The sequence below is a fragment of the Clytia hemisphaerica genome, unplaced genomic scaffold (genome assembly GCF_902728285.1).
Source record: "Clytia hemisphaerica strain Z4C2 unplaced genomic scaffold, Clytia hemisphaerica genome assembly, whole genome shotgun sequence".
NCBI classification, from domain to species: Eukaryota; Metazoa; Cnidaria; class Hydrozoa; order Leptothecata; family Clytiidae; genus Clytia; species Clytia hemisphaerica.
In genome coordinates, this window is record NW_027103409.1 from 135361 (window position 1) to 148304 (window position 12944).

A 12944-nucleotide genomic window follows, 5' to 3' on the forward strand; every position below is an offset into this window, starting at 1 on the left:
ATTGTTGTTGTTTCCTTCGCATTGCGTCCATTGAAATGGGGAGTTGTCGTGATTTACGCTGGAGTTATTTTTAATATTCAACACAGCATTGTGATTAGGAAAATGTCTTTTCTAGCAGGTTAGTATAAATTACTTATAGGATGAAAACAAATTTTCGTTCAAAGTTATATACAAACCAAGAAAGTGAAATTTATGCAAAATTAAAATTTGTGATTTCTGCCTATACTTTGTCTGAAATTCAGCGGTTTCTCTGGTGTAGAAAGCTATTAATCAGGCTCATTATTATAGCATGGGCTTATAATGGAAATCCCATGATATAAGCCCATTATAGTATTATTTCTGAAATTAAGTGGTCCCCAGCATGTTTTTCTGGTGTAGAAAGTTATTAATCAGGCTCATTATTATAGCATGGGCTTATAATGGAAATCCCATGATATAAGCCCATTATAGTATTATTTCTGAAATTCAGTGGTCCCCAGCATGTTTTTCTGGTGTAGAAAGCTATTAATCAGGCTCATTATTATAGCATGGGCTTATAATGGAAATCCCATGATATAAGCCCATTATAGTATTATTTCTGAAATTAAGTGGTCCCCAGCATGTTTCTCTGGTGTAGAAAGCTGTTAATCAGGCTCATTTTTATAGCATGGGCTTATAATGGAAATCCCATGATATAAGCCCATTATAGTATTATTTCTGAAATTCAATGGTCCCCAGCATGTTTCTCAGGTGCCATCCATAATAGTATGTACGCAATGAAGGGGGAGAGGGGGTTTAGCAAAAGTGTACATCTATTGCTTAAATGACGCCATTTTATATATTGCATTTCCGAAATTCTTTAATCACAAATCTTCTGTTTTTTTATTCATGTGCGCAGTTTTTCAAATTGCTCATTAGAATTCAAGGCAGAACATCCAAACTCTACAGTATAGATTTTGAATGTCAACACTTTCTAGTTCATTATTTTAAATTTAAACTTACTGAAACCAAGGGGGGGGGTCCGAACGACAGAAAAAGGTAAAGTTAGACAAAAATCAGGTTATTTAGAGCAAAATGAGGGACTCTCTTTTGACAGTTGACATTTTAAAGTATTTGACAGTTGAAAATATTTTCAAAAATTAATAAATCTTGGCCTGCACTGAGAGATAAGTTAAGGTTGTCGGCACTTTTCGTATACCTTCTTAATTTTGGGAATGGAAGGCGTATACAAAATACTGCCAACAAGAACCTTTTGTTATCCCTCAGTGCAGGCTAAGGCCAATTGAATCAAAATCAAAAGTATTTTAATTAGACTAGACTTGATTTTATTGTTGGGCAGTACATAAATATAATATACATATTATCATTTAAGTAAAATTATTAAAATATGAATATATTAGAATCAGGTAAAAAATCATCAAATCTATACACTAAGATAAAAAACCTATTTCTTGGATAAACGGTCAGCTAGAAAAAAATTCTATTGTTCTCTTCATGCTCTCAGATTTTATATCTGGTGGTAAGGAGTAAAAATAGAAATACAAATTTAACACTTTATCCACTATATATAAGCACTATCTATATAAAAACTAACTTTGATAGATAGATAGATAAGGAACTTTATCATGCTACTTTAATTTCACGAAAATAAAAACTAATAAATATAATTACTCACTAATTATTGAATTATATATATATTTGAAAAATTAGAAAAATATTTGAATTTATGATTTCTAAGAAAATAAAAACGAACTGCGATAGATAGATAAGGAACTATAATTAATCACTAATTACAGCTAATTATTGAATATATATTTGAAAAATTAGAAAATTATTAGAATTTAAGATTGTCTCTAAGAAAGTAAAATGATGAATAAATTAGAATTGAAAATATTTGAAATCAATAGACCATATAAATAATAAAATGTGTCTGAGAAGCACGATAAATTAGAAAGCTGTATATTGGCATTATAAAATGTCAAACTTATCACTTCCTTTACAGTCCTGGTGGTCTAGTTTTTGAATATACATGGAACAGTAGAAAATTTACATACTCACTAAATAAATAGGAAATGCATGAATGAATAAATTAGAATAAAATTAGAATAAATTACAATTGAATTTTTTTATAAATAATAAAATGTGTTATGAGATGTTGAAGTGTTTCATAAGTGATTTAGAATTTATCATTTTCATGTAAATCTTTTTCATATCAGAATCCATGTATTTAAAAAGCGGGTCCGTCAAATGTTTCTTTAAGTAAGCGTCTTCCCATTCCTTAACTTGTTTTGCAGAATCACGGTAAATATTCTTCAATTCTGACGTAAATTTTGTGATCAAATTATTGCACTTCGCACGATCTGATTCGTACTTATAATCACGGAATTTGAGATGATGGGAATCAAAACTTTTCACTTCATTAGTCATACCAAAGACATGATATAAACTTTTACCAACTTTCGTTTTCAATTGGTATGACAGGTCGGTATCAGGGAGTCTTTCTTCTGAAATGAGTTAAAAATAATGATTTAACTATTTGTGTTCGGTGGGGAAACTAATGTTAATAGCTCATGAAATAAATAATTTGTTTAGAAAAGCCAAAGCTAGGACCAACCTCTTTTACTGGTCGATGCCATATTTTCATTGACGAAATTTTCTTCTGTCGCCTCCATCATATTCAACTCTATAAAGTAATAATTGAAAAATATTTTACTTCAAAGCACGATATTACTCACGGGTTTATGGGGCAGTAAGATTTTCCAAATAATATAAGATTGAGGGATACGCATAGTCTCCCTCACCCTAGAAATTTTGTACATTTTGTTATGGTCAGAGCCCTTAAAAACAAAAAAATGATGGGCATTGCATTGCATTGCTTTTAAATTTTTCCTACCCATAGGCTTTTCCTGGACATCCACGGAGTGGTTGGTTTCCATTGTCTCTGGAAGTTTGTCATTTTCCTCTGAATCTAAAAGAGATATTTCATAACTTAACATAATAGACCTTTTCATAAATTACGTCACCAACATCACTTGCCTCGTTTTCAAACAATGACCATAGTGATTTTGTCCCTTGAGACATTAAATGCTTTCTTCATGAATGGAGAGTAGTTTTAATGAACTCCGCTTAAAATTAGTTACCATGGCAATAAAGTCAAAACGAGGCAAGTTATGTTCGTGGCGTAATTTATGAAAAGGTCTATACTGTGTAATTTTTCTTCTTAGATGAATGGTTATCTGATTTGGAAAGGTCTGATTTAAAATTTTAGATTACTTTGATAGCATATATGAAAATTATTGAAAGCAATATTTGGACAATCACCTTTTTTCTCATTCTCATTATGATCATTATTGTCATCTGTGTCATCATTCATTTCAGGTTCGCAAACCAACTCTTCCAAAATATCTTCTGGAACGGTTTTCCATTGGCTAGTAAGGATTTGTTGGACCTTAGAAAAAAATGGGGTAAAAATTCTGTTTGATTTTTCAATATCCTTCCAAAAAAGCCAAACTCTACATCCTTTGAAAAACAAGCTTACTACTCATATTGTATTCAAATTAATCAATGTTTCGGGTCTGCTTAAAAATTGAGTAATTGGCTAAAAAACAAAAAAGGGGTTTTAGTGTGGTGAGAGGTATCTTATTGTAATGAGATACACGCAAAACAAAAATCCTATAGAATTGATGTCAATAAAACATTTTTTGTTTTTTAATTTTCTTCAAGTTGATTTTTAAAAGGGTTTACCTTCTCAAGGTTAGTTGTCTTGAAATCTAATAACTCGGGTCCCTCCATTCTGTTCTCAAATTCATCCTCCCCGTCAAAAAAAACGATATAGTTTCCTTCTCGCTTCCACCAGTTTCTTGCCAGCACATAGTCCACAATGCGCTTCAGATGTTTCGGCCAACTTTTATCACACTCTCCGAGATGGAATCTTGAATTTGGGTGGCTTGCTGGAAATGAAATGATTTTCTTTAGTAAATCAGGCAGTGGGGATGCATAGAAAATCTTTACTTTACTTTCGTATTTATGGAGATTGAGTAAGGACCATCACCCTTTTGTATCCTGTACAAATATAAAATCTGACTTCATATAAACACCCCTGTATCAAAGACCCGGTAGGATCTACCCACTAGAGAAATCGGCAAAAAAATCCTCCCCGTTGATCAAATACCATGAAATTTCATCCCCATTAGAAAACTTATCATCCCCATTGGAAAAAAACACTGACATTTTGGCTATCCTACTGGAATTTTTAAGCTGTACACAATATAATTTAAAATCCCCACCCATTAAAAGCAAGAAAGATATTTTCATCCCCATTTGTATTTAGCGCCATGATTTTATCCCTAAGATAGAGACAGGGGTGTATGCAGTTACACTACCCCTAAACTACCTGGAAGTTTACAATACAGTCCTATTTTTCAAAAGGAAAAGCAAGGTACCACCCACTAAATTTTACATAACACTCTTCGGAAAAAGGGTCAAACCAGGCAAATTTAGGGAGGAAAGAAATACTAAAGATTTTAAGTTACTCCGAAAAAAAGTTTTTCTGTGGCCATTCTTGACGAACCTTTTTTCACCATAAAAAAATAAGGAAATGATATCAAACTATTTTATTTTTCTTCATCGATTGTTTAAAACATTTACTTACTGATAAGTGTTTGGAACTGGGCAATTTTTGATTCTTTGTTGTTCGAGTTACCACGTGTCCCATAGTTTTGTTGAAACTCTTTCTCTGTTTGGTATCTGGAAAGTTTTTTAAAAGTAGAGTTTTAAAGAGGCCAAGATACAACTCTCTACAGACTTTTCCCACCTGGAAATATGGCTAAAACTTACCACGCTGGCACAAAACGTTGTTTCAACGTTTATCTAACGTTATATGGACGTTATGAACTTTAGAACACCCCTGTCTCACAGCCCCACTGGAACTTTTTTCCTCAGTGGGTATGAAAATTCCTATTGAAATCCCGATGGGGATAGATATTCTATTGTTCCACGGTTAAAAAATCCAGTGGGGATGGGTTTGGAGTACAATTTTTAAACATTGAATTACGAATGAAAAAGCTTGAATCAATTTTTTACAGTTTTAATCGCTTACCTTATTAAACCTACATCCCTGACTGATTCTTTTGTCCTGTTTGATGTCGACTTTACTATGGCGCGTATGATGGCAAAAATACCCTCTTCGCTCTCAGTGTAAAGGGAGGAGGGTGCGATGATACGAATGACTTCAGCGAGATGAACCGTTAAAGAATGAAAATATGTGCCGTAAAACTTCGTTATCTTAGGTTTTTTACCAAATAGCTGATTGCAAAGCATTATGTGACGATAGGTGATGTTATACGCCCTTAAAACAATTCTTGGGGTTCGTTTTTGTGCTGGTAAGTATGCCAAGCGACACAGTTCGGTTAAAGTGTATAGAAATTCCTGCAATAGAAAAAATGATTGTAAGCTATATCTGAGGCAAAACTTAACTCGACGAAGGTTCTGAAAAAATCGTGGTTTCCTTGGAGGTAGCTACATATTGCAAAAAGGGGGATAGACGTAAAGGGAGGGGAGAAACACTTATGGACGACAGTCACAGGAAATAATATTAACCAAGTCTTAAGTTCGGGGTGGGTAAGCAGTTTCAAGGCAATATTGATATGAAATTATGAAAAAACTTTCTTTTCATTCACCTTAATTTCTGGTGGACAGTCTTTATTGTCATTCATTACCATATACATATATAGTGCAGAAAGCCGGAAATCTCTACCACGGTATGTGTCTTTGGTGTCTCCTGTATTAGAATAAAATCATTTGATCGTCACGCTCTTATAGTTTTTGTAGACTAAGCCTTGAAAATTAGAGACCAACTTGTGTCGCCTTCAAATAAGCTGTATTTTTCTTACCTAAAGTGTTGTTCAGCTCATTTTCAAAGAATTCTTTAAGGTCATCGTTGCAGCAAGTGGGAAAGATCTCCCAAACGTTTTTAATGTGCCCTTTGATGTCATGTAAAGGTTCAACGGGGCTTATCTCATATTGACCCATGTTACGGGATAGAAGCGATATCGAGTTGTTGAGATGACACACTGCAGGAACTCTGACCAGACCAGTCATGTGTGATTTAAGTATTTGAAGTAACTCATCTTTCAGACCTTTGCCTTAGTAGATAAAAAGACATAAATACTTAATCTTTTTTACCCCTATTACTAAAAAATTGGCCTGACTTGTAATAAGAAACAGGATTACTTTAAAAGCCCGGCGGTCAATAGCCGATTAGTATGTAAAAAATGTGTAAAAAAATTTCAAAACATGCAGAAGTAAGTTTTAATTGAAAAAAATATACCTTTCACCTGGTTCATCAGCTTCCTATCAAATAAATCAGTTCTTAAGGGGTCAACTCGTATATTTTCATGAGGGCTGATAGAGCTTGTTTGTTGTCCTAGACGTCCGATCGTGATCTTTGAAAAAAGTAAAACATAACTTTGAGGTTTCACTGATTAAAGGAATTATACGGTGTTTTATACACCCGACTCGTCTGAAACTGTTGTCAGCAAAATTTTAATAAAAGAGTCCTTTCAAATTTGTAAATAAAAGGAAGAAAAAAATCTTGCTCCACATTTTTCTTTATTCAATACAAAAGATTCTATTTATTTCAATCTGCTGAATCAACATACACTATAACTATGTAAGAGGTCAATGGCTTTAAGGGTGCTTTATTTTTTATTGAGATTTATGTCACTAGTAGTTTTTAATATTATTTTTTTATAGTTATTTTTACCAAGTGCTTACCTTTGCTCGTCTACTCTCCAAAGACTGTATTCTTCCATTCCCAAGAACGTATGCAGCGTCTCCAAAGCGCCCAGAATAACAACCACACATGCAAGGGTAATCTCCTCCTTGAGCATTACCTGCTTCAAATTGCAATTCTGGATGATCACCTTTAATAAAAAAAAAATATTTCAAATTAAGATAAATCTTTGAAAACTTTTTGCCAGTTTATGCTTATTATCAGATGAGGTCAAATTAATCACTTTGAATTGAAAATGACGAAAAAGACCTCTACAAAAACGATTACAAAAAAATTACCGATGAAAAATCTCATGCAATCCTCTATCTTTTTTCCGTCGACGTAAAAGGGTTCTTTCATTTGTTCAATATCTTCCATTCTACTAGAGACGTACGAAAGCTTCTCTGCAATTGAATCTTTGCACTGACCGACAATGTAAATCTCTGGTTTTTGTACTAAGCTCTGGACCTTGACAGACTTCTTAAAGATATTTTCCATTTCAAAATCTGTGTAAAATATATCTTTGGAATAAATGACTTTAACGGTGTAAAGTAGGTAGCCTGAACTTAGCATAGACGTGTGGTCTCCCCACGTAGCGAGATATCGTTTGTATTCCTCCAAATCCCGAAGTATCCCTAGGCAAAAATAGAACATAAATATTAATTCATCGACGGACAAGCAAAGTGAAAAAATTGAAAAGATTTTCTTTATTTTTTAAATAATTGATGGACAATGCAGGAAACCCAACCTAAAAAGACTACTTTCAATTCTCTAACTCTAGAAAGATTTTTCACTTTCGATCGAAAAATAGTTGAAAATACCTAGAGCTTTGTGCTCATTAAAAATACGAAGTCGTATTTCATCCAGTGGCAGCTTTCGTCCATGCACTTGAAATGTTTCCTTCACCAGTTTTCCTTCTTCCAATTTGACCCGAATGTATGTTTTAGGCTCAATCAGCTCGCCAAGAAGAATTTCACCTTTCTCAATCTTCTCCAAAAGTTGCTTTCTGATATGTGAGTAACATTTGGGCATTGGTACCGATTGACCTCCTGATAAGAAAACACAAAGTCGTAACACGCCTTGTTTATAAGAATATTTCACCCTCAATTTTGACAATTTCTTAAGAACACTTGACCCTTAGTCAAATTACACTACTGTATTCTTATAAAAAAACGTGTAGCTGAACTCGCAATATTCTTTTTAATAACATTCAACACTATCATGGACTTAATCTATTCAATTATCGCCTAAAAGATTTCTACTTTATATTCTTTTAATCTATTCAAAGTAAAATTCACTATCTTAAATAAAAAAAATGCCCAAGTCCAAGTACCCCCCCCTAATTCAAAAGGGGCCTACCCTGATTCAAAGGGGTCTAAGTCCATTTTTATGAAAATTGAGATTTTTGGTTTTGTGGTTGTAAATGCAAAGATTAGCCCTTCAACATTTTACATAATTTGGACTAATTTTAAAAAGGCCAAAGCCAGTTCTATTGAATGATGTAACCTTTTCTCTCATCAGCATACCTGACATTTTCTGATAAGCCCGTCTAGATGATCTAGTTGTGTTGATGTAATTGTTGTCATACTCTCTGAAATCAACATTCTCGCTGTCTAAAAACTCTCTAACAACCTGACCAGCACCATCTTTCTTGGAAATTTTATACTTGTCTGCCAAATATTGCAAAATCAACTAAAAAACAACAGGATGATTGATTAGCCTTTGTAAAAAATCGATAAATAGCAGGGAATTCACCAATCTGGGAGATCGTGCACGTGTAATAAATTTTAAAATGACTTTAGATTTTTTACATTATATTGTTGGTGCTTTCAAAGGTCGGAATAATTTCAACAAAGATTTGCTAATCATAATAAAAAAGTTCCTTATACTAACCTTTTGACCTTTCATACCCCTAACTTCTTCTAGCATAGCAGCCTTGTCAAACTCTACCTCTTCGAAATTAGTGCAGTGGCGTCTTTTTTTAAATTTGCCAGATTCCTCATCAAGTTTACCTGTTAGAAAATAATGACATTAGTAACGCAGTAAATTTTAGGAATTCTAGGGAACAATTTTTTTTTGCCCTAATTATCCTCAGTCATTCTTGCAAAGAGCTGTACTATTTGGGGAACTATAAATATCCCTAATTCCTCGTTGAACTATCTTATCCAGTATTGATTGGGATTTTTCAATTCGTCTGAGTCACACACATAACGGAGCCTTTCTTATTTGGTTTATAAAAGAAGAATCAATGATTTGAATCCAATTTTCAAGACTGTAATTATGAATAATGGTATTAGCTAACTATACTTTGAAAAAAATCGCAGAAAAATCTTTTGTCCAAATCTTATCAAAGATTAGTTGTTCATATTTCTCCTTATACACACGTAAAGAAGTCAAATGTTGCTATTAAAGGCGTCAGATAATAAAGATAGTTTTCTTCTACATAAACTCGTTCACCCCCTGGCTAATTTTTTTTCTCTGTGACAAATTACTCAAAAAATGATAATTACGCTTTTCTGTGCGAGCAACTGCATCTTTCTTTGACTCCATATATAACGCAGACCTTTGATCAACGTATTGTGCTTTACTTTGTCGAGTACCAAAGAGAATATCAACAGAGCGTGCATGCATCACCTATCAATTCAAAAAATGCTCAACCTTATATACGTCCTATACGTAAAGTTTGATTATCGCATACTACCGAGTACATAATTAGAAATAACTGTTGAGTTCTGAGATGTTTTCAAAGATATCTATATCAGCTCCCCCTCTGGGTTCTACCCCCTTTCAAAAGTTTGACAAAAACCTCTCTCATCTCAGGATGTCTAAAGAATTTGTATTGCTAATATGTGAAAAATATTTTAAATAAAAAAAGTTTTAAAATAATCTGAGCAAAAATTTTGAAATGCCGTAACAAGCAAATCCACGCTGCGAGAGTCGTAGCCTAGTTTGTTAGAGATCATGCTTATCCAAGGATGAGCACCTTTCAAAACTCTAGTAGGCAGCTACTTTCATGTCGGGATTTGCGTTAGTTACATAAGGCTGCACATTTACTGGTCAACAATCACAATCAAGCTTGCATCATGTAAAGCCCATTTTGTACTTTTATATCAAATTTCAGAGGTTTCAGAAATGGAAAACTATTAAAAATCAGGTCAATTCTTTTGAGCATGGGCTTATTTGTGGGAATTCCATGATACAAGCTCATCTAGTACTAGTTTATATTGAATTTGAGAGGTTTCAGGTGGAAAGCTATTAAAAATCAGGTCAATTCTTTAGAGCATGGGCTTAGTTGTGGGAATTCCATGATACAAGCCCATTTTGTACTAATTTATATTGAATTTGAGAGGTCTCAGGTGGAAAGCCATAAAAATCAGGTCAATTCTTTTGAGCATGGGCTTAGTTGTGGGAATTCCATGGTACAAGCCCATTTTGTACTAATTTATATTGAATTTGAGAGGTCTCAGGTGGAAAGCCATAATAATCAGGTCAATTGTGGGAATTCCATGATACAAGCCCATTTTGTACTTTTAAATCAAATTTCAGAGGTTTCAGAAATGGAAAGCTATAAAAATCAGATTAATTATTCTGAGCATGGGCTTACTTGTGGGAATTCCATGGTACAAGCCCAAGTACTAATTTATATTGAATTTGAGAGGATTTAGATGGAAAGCTATATTGAAAATCAGTAACAGTTATCAGCAAGTACCTTGCAATTTTATATATTTTGACTTAATTTCATAGGAAATAAACAGAAAAGCGGAGCTGCAGGCAAAACAATTTTAAATTTTAAAACTTTGATGATTCTGGAGGTTTTCAAAAGAACATAATATGAGTAACTCTCCCCTATAAAACATGCCTTGATTTTGAAAGTGGAGGGGCAAAGATATAGTGAATAAGTAGGTACAATCAACAGCTGTTTTTGGCACGAAATTCAAACCAATGTTTACAAATTCAAACTGGGACATAAATACCATACTCTCACTGAGTAGCTTTGATGGGACATTTGCTTGAGTGGTGTAAGTTTTGGTTAGAGAGTATGGATCTTTAGACTAGTAAACATAATACTTATTGAAATGTCTCTTGACTACTCACCTTTTCTATATTTGTTTTCACTCTATTTTCAATGATCCTCACATTCTTCTTCCTTTCACTGTCAGTTTGCCGGTGTTGGAGACCTGATTCAGTAACTTTTGAAATTATCCCAGTGAAGTCTTTGCCATATACTTTATTAAATGTCTCATTTAACTCTTTTAAAACTTGATTGGCTGTCTCTTTTTCAAATCGCACAGATTGTTTCTCACTGGGTTGTGGTAGTTGAATGGTAAGGGTGGAAAAAGGTGTTGTTGGAGTTTTAATGGCTGAGCATGAGGAAGATGCTTCTGTGATTGGTGTGGAACATAATTGAGAAGAGCTCGATGAAATTTGGATTGGTGTTAAGGGTTGTGAAATGGACGACGATGTGGGTGAAATTAAGGAATTTGAAACAGACAAAGATGTTGGTGTTTGAGAAAAGTTGCATGGTGTGGAAGTGGAATTGGAGGAGTTTGAGACATCATGAGATGGAAGTTGAGGGATGGGTCTCAGTGGTGTATGGCCAATGATCATGAACTGACATGGCTTACATAAATTTGATGTATGTAGCTTTTTGTAATCAGTATCAAGCCTATTCCATGCATCAATTGAATATTTTTTCAGCAGCGTAGCCTTAACAGCAGGGCTCACTTTGCCACGACATTGTTTGGTAAAACGTTTTAAATGTCGATAAAATGTGGTAGCATCGACATTTAAATGAGGAAATTGTTCATTGAATAGGTCATATTTTACATTTTGATTGGACGAATGAACTGTTGCGTTAAGACGGTGAAGTGCAGCTTTCATATAATTACATTGTATTACATCTGACATCTACAATTATAAGGATCAGTGTTTAAAATGTATTAACTGTAGCTGTAGGATTGTCTATTATTGGACATTCCCTTTCTAACCCTGTCACCAGATCTACAATATAGTCAAAACTAACCTCTACATGATTCCTATGATGTAATTAAAGGGTGTATTCCTATTTTGCAAGTAAAATCAAAGTTGAGTCAAATTTCATCATACCCTGTGTAATTTTGTCGAAAGCATTTAGCATTTTCTTTGTGGTGCCTGATGGAAGGACGATTAAATTTTCATTTTCCATTCTGCTATCAAAAAATATAGATTGCAGGTCAAAAAAATGGGGTGGCAAAGTTAAACAGGGTAAAAAGTATAGAAGCCAATAGTGGTGACATCAATAACCACCTTGCCTGAAATGAAACTAATGCCATATAGACAAAATTTGTTTTCGTGTCGTCCAACTCATTTTTGTCATTTTCTACCTTGACGGACAACCAATTTTTTAAATTTTGGCGGGTATTTAATTTGGCGGATCTTACCAAAACCGGCAAAATCCGCCAAATTTAATCACCGCCAAAATTAATACACTGAAGGTATCTTAAAAGTCCAATGCTTTTCTAATTCCTATCCACAATTCTACAAATATTTTTTTTGTATTAAAAAAATGCCCTATATACATGACGTGGTTGGATTTAGTTGGAAAATATGCAAAACATATGCAAGTTCACACAAAAATTAAAAAGCCAACAAAATCTTACACACAATAAACATGCAATTGAAAGCAGTAATTATGACGTCATACTTTCTTTCCCGTGCATGAAAATATTAAAACCCCCGTTTTGATCTACGAGGTCCAGCGCAAGCCGCAAGACTTGTAAAAACAAGTATTTTGCTGCCATTAATCAGGGGCTTGAGATCAATGTTTTGATTTGAAACATGACATCATTTCAGCTGCACTATTCCCAGGAGAATAATTTGTCCTCAGCCAAATAAGGGTTATACTTGCACCTTCGCTGCTGATTTTTCAGCTTGAGTTTATAGCTAATGTTATGGTTTTTTGAAGGGCATGTTCTAATGGGCCATTCCAGAAAAAAAAAATTACCCCCTAATGGATGACATCAATTTTTGAAATAAATTTTGGCACGGAATTCCAGGCAAACTTTAAAGAGAAAGTATCGGAATTCCATGAATTTTACTTAATTTTGCATTGAAGTATTGGAATTCCATGATTTTTTTAGGTTACAGTAACGGAATTCCACTGTTTTGACAGGTATTTTGTAAATTTGTTACGGAAATTCCGGACTTTCTTGAA

General features: G+C 33.8%; 2 long non-coding RNA genes across 2 annotated transcripts; both read right to left on the reverse strand.

Moving 5' to 3' along the window:
* Positions 1–2896: 2896 nt before the first annotated feature.
* LOC136797419 (uncharacterized) lies at positions 2897–3819 on the reverse strand. Its single transcript, XR_010845249.1, has 3 exons — positions 3724–3819; positions 3301–3427; positions 2897–2947 (listed from the first exon to the last, which is right to left on the reverse strand). It is a non-coding gene; the product is annotated as an uncharacterized lncRNA (long non-coding RNA).
* Positions 3820–3850: 31 nt separating this feature from the next.
* Positions 3851–5138, reverse strand: LOC136797420 (uncharacterized). The gene is made up of 3 exons (XR_010845250.1): positions 5078–5138; positions 4631–4725; positions 3851–3929 (listed from the first exon to the last, which is right to left on the reverse strand). It is a non-coding gene; the product is annotated as an uncharacterized lncRNA (long non-coding RNA).
* Between the last annotated feature and the right edge of the window lie 7806 nt (positions 5139–12944).